Source organism: Rhinolophus hipposideros, assembly GCF_964194185.1.
Source record: "Rhinolophus hipposideros genome assembly, chromosome: 20".
NCBI classification, from domain to species: domain Eukaryota; kingdom Metazoa; phylum Chordata; class Mammalia; order Chiroptera; family Rhinolophidae; genus Rhinolophus; species Rhinolophus hipposideros.
In genome coordinates, this window is record NC_138066.1 from 39,719,546 (window position 1) to 39,728,583 (window position 9,038).

Sequence of the window (9,038 nt, forward strand, 5' to 3'; positions counted from 1 at the left end):
CGTAAGAAGAGGAATCAGAAGGAAGTGAGGTGGGACAGGGAAGATTTTCTGGGGGAGATGGGAAAAGGAAAAAGACGCCCGAAGGTGGGTGCTCAGACCCAGGGAGCACGTGTAGGGTGTGAACAGGAGTCAGTCAACAGACATTTACTGAGTACCTGATGTGTGTACGTCACTGGCTGGGACCTGGGGATGTACTGAACCAGACAGACGGGGCCCCTGCCCTCAACGAGCTTACAGTCTAGCGGGAAGACAGACATTAAATGCTTGTAATCATGTGACGGATAACAACCAACATTTATAGAACACGGTATCAAGTTACAATTATATTTGGCTGTGAGTTATGGAGACCGAAAGACAGTGGCTTAAAAGGAATGAAAGTGTATTTTCCCCTCCCACTGAAGTTGAGGTTGGCAGTCCAGGGCTGGCATGGCAGCCATTCTCCACAAGGTCCTTTGATCTAGTGGCATTGCAGCGTGTAACCCTTATTCATGATCTAAGATGGCTGTTCCAGCTCAGCCATCACTTCTACTGCCGCGTCCTGCTAAGCCCATCATATCTCGTTCTCTCATAGCCGCTTAGGAGGTAGGAGTTATTATTCCCATTGAAGAATTTAAAAATATCATATCAGAAGAATGACAACAACAAACTCAACTCTTAGTTCTTTTAGTTTCGCCCCTCCATTTGAAGGCTGTAGCATGACGTGTGTTGGAGGAGGTCAGGAAGAGGATGTGACCGCTCATTGACCCTCAGGCTGACCCTGGGCACTTTGTGGGCACCAGACCCCCTCCCCTGTCATCGGAATGCTCTGCCCACTCTTCCCACACTAGGAGCTGTTTCAAGGACACAGCCTTGACGGAGCCATGTGTTGTTGAGACCGTCTGGTCTGTATATATGACTGAACCCCATTAAGGCCTCTCTAAAATTTGGGAGATTCTGGCGGGCAGGTGCAGAGAGCTCCTCATCTACCTGTCGCTCAGAGCAAGCCTAAGAAGGAAGTCCCCTTACTCATTAAACCTGCCACCTACCAATCTGGGGTGGCCTTCTTTGTCCTTGCCCTCTGTGTATGGGGTTCAATTTGTGAACCAACAGTATAATGTTAATATTTCTAAAACTCCAATTTCGTAAAATATATTTTCCCTAATTAGGACTTATGAAACCTCCTTAAGACCTACTGGTCATTCCAAGTCTTCCTGTTAATTTCTAAGGCCTTCCTTTATTTGCCCCAGTCTCCTAGAAACACCGTGTGCTGCAGTCAGCTGCCCCCTTTCCCCTCTTGTGAGCTTCCTCCCTTTCCTCCCCTCCCCCCCTTGCCCCATGACCTGATGCATCTTGTCCCTCCCTCCTGATATGCACTTCTCTTTCTGCCCATTCAAATTATTCCCACCCTTCAGGACCTCAGCCAGGCTTGCCCCTACCTACAGCTTCCCCACTGCCAGAGGTCCTGCTAATCAGTCACCTTAACACAATTGTCAAATTGGAGCTGAAGATACCAGAGCGAGAGAAGACCCTGGGGACTTCTAGCAGAGTGTAATGACCAAGAGCAGCATTTAGCATAGTGCCATCGTATGTGGCATCTAAAAGCTCTCTTTGGTTACTACAGGGCTTTCAGTGTAGAATGTGTGTTTGTGGAGATGGCTGATGGTGCAATATCTGCCTCCTACCACGAGATGGCACAATTGCAGCAGCATGCTTCCTTCCAATAGGGATGCCCGTGTGTGATCACACAACCTGTCCCTGAGAAACTTCAGAAGTCACTTAGTCCATCTCTATGCCTGCAGGCAAAGGGAAGTTTTATTCACTTTCAAAGACTCAGAACTATTAGTTAACTTGCTTCCGTACGCTCACCAACGTTTTGCAATGAGAAATCAAAGAGAAGACACTGTTTTCGACACGTACAGACCTGGCATTTAGTCCAGTTCTGCTTCTGAGTCACATAGCACTCAGATTCAGTGCCACAGTTTGCAAAATGAGGGAGTTGATTAGATCGTCTTTAATGTTGCTTCCAGTTCTCTGATATTGCTCATTTAGAACTCAACTAACTTCTTGCTATATCCAGCTTTAGTCCATTTGTTTTATTTTCTCCTTTAGTGTGTGTGTGTGTGTGTATATACATATATGTGTGTGTGTGTGTGTGTGTGTATATGTTTAGAAACTTAAAATGGTAGAATCTAGCATTGACTCAGAATAATTATGGAGTGCACAGTAGTAGGTGCTTTAGGAGATTAAAAACAAAGTCACCCATGTTCTTTCATTTCATGAGTTTATACTCCACTGGAGGAACAATGACCTACATGTGAAAAGTGAAACTATGTTATAAGACCAAGCAGAAGAAAGGATACCAGTATGTGTCTAAGGACCAAGGGAGAGGTATGAGATCAAAGTACTAGAAGTTCAGAGGAGGAGTGGTCAGGGAGAGCTTCATGGAGGAGGTGTGGCAAATTTGGATGGGATACAAATAGGCAAGAACCCAGAGGGATTCTAGACAGGAAGCAAAGAGGTACCTTCTTCTTTGCCAACTATAACCACAGTCTCTACCTTGTAGGATTTGGGTAAAAGGGAATGAAGAAGAATGAGAAAAAACTGGAGAATGGGACAAGAGGCAAAGAGAAGGGAAGAAAGACTCAGGGTGTAGGGGTGAGCAGGAAGTGATGCGCACCAATTCAGAGGCAGAGAGGCCAAGTTAAAAAGTCTAAAGGTAACCAGCAAATTACTCATTATTTTCTCCCCTAATCTTGTAGAGCCAGGAGTTCAAGGTTGGAAGAGACCTTTAGTTCAGACATGTCCGTAAGAGCCCTCTAAAATGAGTGCCCAGTGTTCACTTGAATGCCTGCCACAGCATGGGACTCAGTGCCTCCCCAGGTAGACCACTCCACTTGGGAAAAACTCTAATTGATATTCTTCCTAGTAGGAATCTGACGTTTACATCCCTGAGATTTCCATCTACTGGTCCTGGATGTGTCTTCCAAAGTGACCTCAAAAAGATCTAAGACCTTTCCCTATGATAGAAATTGGCCTTTTCTCTTTCCTCAGGTAACTATCTCCCCGTGGGTGCTTGTTCTAGGCCAAAATTCTGGAATCCGTTTAATGTGGCCAATTGCTGTCTAAATTGTTCTAGTTAGGGGTTCAGTTCATTCTTAGCAATGTAGTTTCCCATTTTAGAGTCTGGAAATCAATGTTCTTGACAGAAAAGACGGAACTAAGGTCAAAGCAGAGGTTAGGGAGTTCTGCTGATGTCCCACCACCAGCGCCGAGGGCTGTGTCTGCCCTTCCTGTTCCTCTTGCTCTGAACGTGAGGACAACCTGTTTTTGTTAATTATAACATTAAAAAACTTTTGCCTCGTTTTGGACTTATGCCTTCTTGGTCTTGTTCTCACAGCCCCATGCCACAACTTTGTGTTCATAATTAGCTCTCTTTCCATCTATTAGAGATAAGAACCCTACAGAACGCTCTTTCCTCAGCTCCATCTGCCTCCTGGAGCCCCTTCCCTAGCTGTTGCCTTATTTAGTTGTTTGCAGTTCACTTGTGAGTGCCATCCATTCCTCTGGTAATAGGAACAGATTCTCCCCCATGAAGACCCCGTGGGCTCATTTATGCTCTTTTTCCGAGAAGAGAATTTGTGGTTTTCATCATATCTTTAAAGGGGTCAGAGACCCAAAAAAGGTTAAGAACCGCTGTTTCAGTGGCTTTGTGGGATCCTGTTGACCGTTCCCCTGAGTGTTTTGACCCTGCATGTGGTGTGGCTACCCCTTCCTTCCGGGCTACCATGAGCTCTGTGATAGTTCGTCTCTTTCTCCCAAGACTGTCCCCACTTCTGCCTCTCCCCCGGCCATTCCTTGGGGCACACGTAGGTTTAGACAGGCAGTGCCACCTTTTGCTTCCTCTGTAGCCTCACTTTTTAGCTGAAAAAGGATTCCTACCCAGTTCCTCTGGATCTTGCTCCAGACTGCTGGGTCTGCAGGGGCGTCCACCCACCGGCTGGAGCCGAGGGCCCACAGACTATCAGGTCCCTGTGGTCACTTCTGCGCCTCTGCTCCTTTATCACATTCCGATGGCTCCGCCGGGCTTCCTCCCTCGGACGTGGGGATTCCCTGTAGATGTGAATCTTCTTCGTGGTAAGCACTTGTGTGCCCACTGTCCTAACAGCTTAATTTTTCTTCTAACAGACTCCACTGTCAAATGGAGATGATTCCCATCTCACAAATGGTTGGTTGTACCCAAAGGGGTATGAGCAGTTTTGAAAAAAATTTTAGTCGTTTTGCATTTACCTAAATCCTATATGGTGTTAGTTATTAGGGACAGACACGTCATTGTGGAACCAAGGGCTATGGTCTGTGTAGGGACAGGGAGTTGAGGGTGTCTTTGTCTCAGTTTGCTTTGTGGTATGTGAGACTTTGTCTCGGCAGCTGAGGACGTGAAACAGCCCATCCAGCAGTGCTGGTCTCAGGGCTCCCTCAACTTCCTGGCCCTCCGGCTTCAAAGGAGATTCAAAAAAATGGCAGCCTTGACCCTCCCCTTTCTCCCATTCCATTCCCACCCACCCTTCAACTCTTTAGCCCTTTGGAGGGCATGTTAAGGAGAAGCCAGAGGTCAAAGTTCTAGCGTTCAAAAGCTTGGTGACCGGTTGGAATGTGGAGCATTTGTGTACTGTAGTGAGTTTCACAATCATTTACTTAATGCATTTTTTTGCTGGTACTGCAAGTTTTCGTTTTGATTTAGAATTTAGTCTTTGTGATATTTTGCCAGGGTCAAATTTCTTATAATGGCCGTTGGCGTTTTGCCAGGCCTTTGGGGTTTATACAATTAAATAGGACTTGGTCCTTGCCCTCAAGGAATGTCAAGACTGACAGGTAAGCTGAGCTATGTATTGTGCACAAATTAAAAAATACCAAGCAGAAGGCAAAGGCTGTCAGATAGATACTAACAAAGAAGTGGGGGGAATTTTAAAGGGAGAAGCAGGATTATTTCTGGTGAGGAAATCAGAGAAGGCTCTTTGGAGGAGGAGTGGCTGGCATGGAAACCAGTAGAGGATGGGGTGCTTCTGATCACACTCACAGACACATTGTAGAGCAGCGGCTAAGAGTGTAGCCTCGGTCAGGATGGGTCTACACTCACGAGCTGTGTGACCTTGAGCAAGTTTGTTAACCTCGCCAAGCCTCAATTTTCCTGATCTATAAAATGGGGAAAATAGTAGTCCTAACCTCATTTGGTTATTGACCAAATAGGATCAAATGAGTCATTACCTGTAAAAGCACTTAAAACAGTGTCTGTAACATATAGTAAGGACTCAATGAATATTAGCTCCACAGGGGAGAAGGGTATTCTAGGCTGAGGAACCAGCTCTAGCCAAAAAAGGAAAATTAAGCAATGATTGTTCTTTTGGGGAACCCCAAAATCATAGACATACTTGGCAAACAAGTGGACAGAGAAATACTGCTCATCACTATTGACATTACAGCCTACACTGCATATGTACCTCATGCTAATGCTCTCCCACCTGCTCCGTGTGCTCTTCCCAGCGATTTCCTGTGGGCCAGGTGTAATTATCCCCATTCCACAAATGAGGAAACGGAGGCTGGTACAGGCTAAATTGCTCTCACAGGGGCACTCAGTGAGTGGGTGGGAGTTTCAGGAATCAGACCCATGTCCTCTGGATGCCTAATCCTGTTCTAAAGCACCAGCCTGTACAGGCCGTGCCTGCCTTCCCCTCCCAGCCCCTCCTCCCCATGCCGTGGAGTTGGTCACCTTGTCAAGTCACTTTGTCATTCCAGGCTTCAGTTTCCTTTTGACGTAAAAGAGTCAAGGATGCTCTGGAAGTCCCTTCCAGCTCTTAGGAGTCTGATTTCTTTTACCCCCCTCCTCCTCAAAGCTTGTCTTTATTTGGCTCTCATGTATCATTCCTACCACCAAGCATCCTGAAAATAGGCGTGCACAAAGAAGTAGAGAGCTGGGGCCCCTTTGCTACCAATCTGCCAGCAGATGAAAAAAAAAGTCAAACCAGCATATAACAAAACCAGGGTGGAAGTACCAAGGTGATTTGGAGTAAGGAAGGGATCAGAGATGCTATGTGAGTCAGAGACTGTTCCCAGGGAGCAGGAGTCTGAAACTTGACCTCCGAGGAAATGGGGAATGCTGCTTTGGGCTCCAGTTGGGAAGGTGGAATGAGGGGCCATCTCCCTGGTGACCCTGTCCCTCTGGTTTTTTCTGTGTGGCGTCTGGTTGCGATGAAACTTGTGGGTTGATGGGGGAAGAGATGGAGCAGAAGAGCCTACCTGAGGATAGAGAAGGGAGGCAGTGAGTCACTTGTGTGATATGATTTGCCGCTTAGGCGGACATGTTACAGCATTTCTTTTTCCTGAGAATTTGGACTTGTTAGAAGTGGTCCTGCGACATAATCACTGTCATATTTTTTTATTTGCTTTGTTTTCTAGCTTGATAAAACTACAATTGAAAAACTGCCGTAGATAAATAGGGCCGGGACTACCTGTGTACCTAAGTTCCCGTACCCTTGGCATCTCTCATGTGTATCTCTCGCAAATTCTAACATGCTGCGATTCGTTTCTAAGGGACTTTGACTCTACCTCAAAGGGCACCCATGGTCACCTGCCACAGTGTCCCAAATGTCCATTATTAATCACCTTTTGGGGGGAGTATTGAAAGCTCCTGGGTATGGAGAACCGAGGACGACAGTTTACCAGTGAGTGACCTTGGGCAAGTAACTCCCCCTCTCTGTACGTCAGTCTTCTCATCTGTAAAATGGGGATAAAAACAATACCCATTTCATTAAAGGGTGTTGTGAGGGTTTTACAAGATAATATGTATGAAGCATTTAGCACAGTGCCTGGCACATAATAAGCCCTCAATAAATGTTAGCTACAAAGTTGTCACCACTTTGTCACCTTAGCTTATATCTTCCTCAGTGGGTTGCCCAGTAGAAGTCTGAAGCAGTAGGAAACAGTTTCATTTTGTGACCCAGGCAAAGGAGAGCTCTAGAAAAACAGGGCATTTATTCATGAGTCCCAGTCTGAAGGTTTTACTACATACACAATCCTCTGATCATTTAGGGTGTGAGGGTTCCTAGGGAGGAACCAAAGACACAGGGTCAGGAAAACAGATGAATGGCAGTTGCGAGTAACAACCCAGGGATGGGGAATGCAGCCTTTGGGGTAGTCGTGGGTATCTGAGGCCCTAAGGAGAGGAGAATGAAGCAAGAGGAGTGGAGAGGAGGGAGGGAGGAAGGAGGACCAGAGAGGTAGAGGTGCTCTCCTGCCAGGTGTCCTGGTTGGAGTGAAGAGGTGTGGGCTCTCCCCTTCCACTCCTCCCTCAGTCCTCGTGCCTCCAGGTCAGGACCGAGGACTGCTGGTCTTACTGGGCTGAAAACATCCAGAGCCATGGGGAAGTGAGGCATACTGCTGATCATACTCCCAGCTCATTGTCATCCCACTCTTGGTCATTCTTTTGGGGAAAAACTGTTTCCCAGAGGCTCTCTGTTTGGCTCAGACCTTGGTCTAATGCCCAGGTTTTTCCGGTGTGGCTGTCATATCTCAAGAGTCAGCTGGGCATGGCTGGTAACTTCTTGTAATAGTCAAGACAGGAAGTGGTCAGGACCTGGAAATAGAGCAGACCTAGTGGGGGGGAGGATAGGGAAAAGGCTTTTTCTGGGGAAAAGAGCCCCAGGTGCCTTCTTGGGCTAAGTGCATAGAATTCCTGGGCTTGGTCTGGGCTGTAGGGGCCTTAGGGATAACTTCTTTATGGATTTCCCAACTTTATCTCACAAATGGGAAATCCAAGAGCATTTTATTCCAATAAGTAGGAGTTTCTCCCATGAATATAGCCATGTCCACTTGAAACATTTGGGGGAGTCTGGCATCCTAAATCCACACATAGAGTAAGGAAAACAGTAGGTTGCAGAGTCACACTGACCTGTTTTTCAGTCCCAGCTTTGCCACTTACTACCTGGGTGCTGTTGAGTTAATTACCCCATCTTTCTGAGCCTCTAGTTTTTTTTACTTGTAATAGAATTCCATGCTGACTAAAGCATGGAAAGATTCTTAGCAGTGTTTTGTCCATAATAACCACAAAATAAATGGCAGCTAATATAATAATGATAATAACAATGATTATTATAATAATAGTCTCCTCACCCCTCCAAGCCTCAGTTTCTACCTCTTGAGTTATTATGAGGATTAAGTGAAATGACCAATATTCCTAAAGAAGGTAGTATATAAAAAGAAGGATGGATACGTATTTGTAAAGAAGGTTCTCTGAGATTCTCATTTCCTCCCTTGGAAGAAAATTATACTCTGAGGAAAAGGACTTGGGTCAGCAGCTCATCATGGTGAGGGGTAGTAAGTGAGGGGAAAGGAGGCCGTTCCCTGGCTGGAGGAGACCTGCAGAGATAACCCTCTCAGTTGAGTAGAAGTATTGATGGATTGGGGAATAGACTGGCACTGGATTCAGGCAGATTTAGGGCCCCACTGACTAGGTCCTGCTTCTGCAGAGAAGCCGGCATTGTGGCCAAGAACTGTGGAGACTGGACACTGGCTACAGTGAGGACCTTTCTGTGTTTTCAGTGCGCCAGAAGAAGGGCTCCCAGCCTCACGGGGTTCTAGATTCTAGGATTCCCCTGGAGCAATGGTTCTTAACATTTGGGATCACAGACCCATTTGAGAAGCTAGTGAAAACTAAGGACCATTTCCATAAGAAAACATACATCACACAAACTGTTGCATAGTAGAGGGTTTACAGATTCCCTGAATCTCATCCAGAGGCTTCAGATAAAGAACCTTATCCCTGGGTTCAGAAGGGAAAAGGGACCTGAGGCTTTAGGTCTTGGCAAGAAAAGCGGTCCATGAGCTTAGGACAAGCTGGGACTTGTCCCAGTAGCACTAATTATGCCAAGGATCAGCCATGGGTTGGTGCAGGGTCAGGGGACCTGACCGAGAAGCTGTCAGAGGATGGTCAGTTTGACCAGCAAGGAGCCTGCCCGTAGCCCATAATGTCTTTCTGCCTGAATTTGGCCACATTGCCCAGGGGTCTG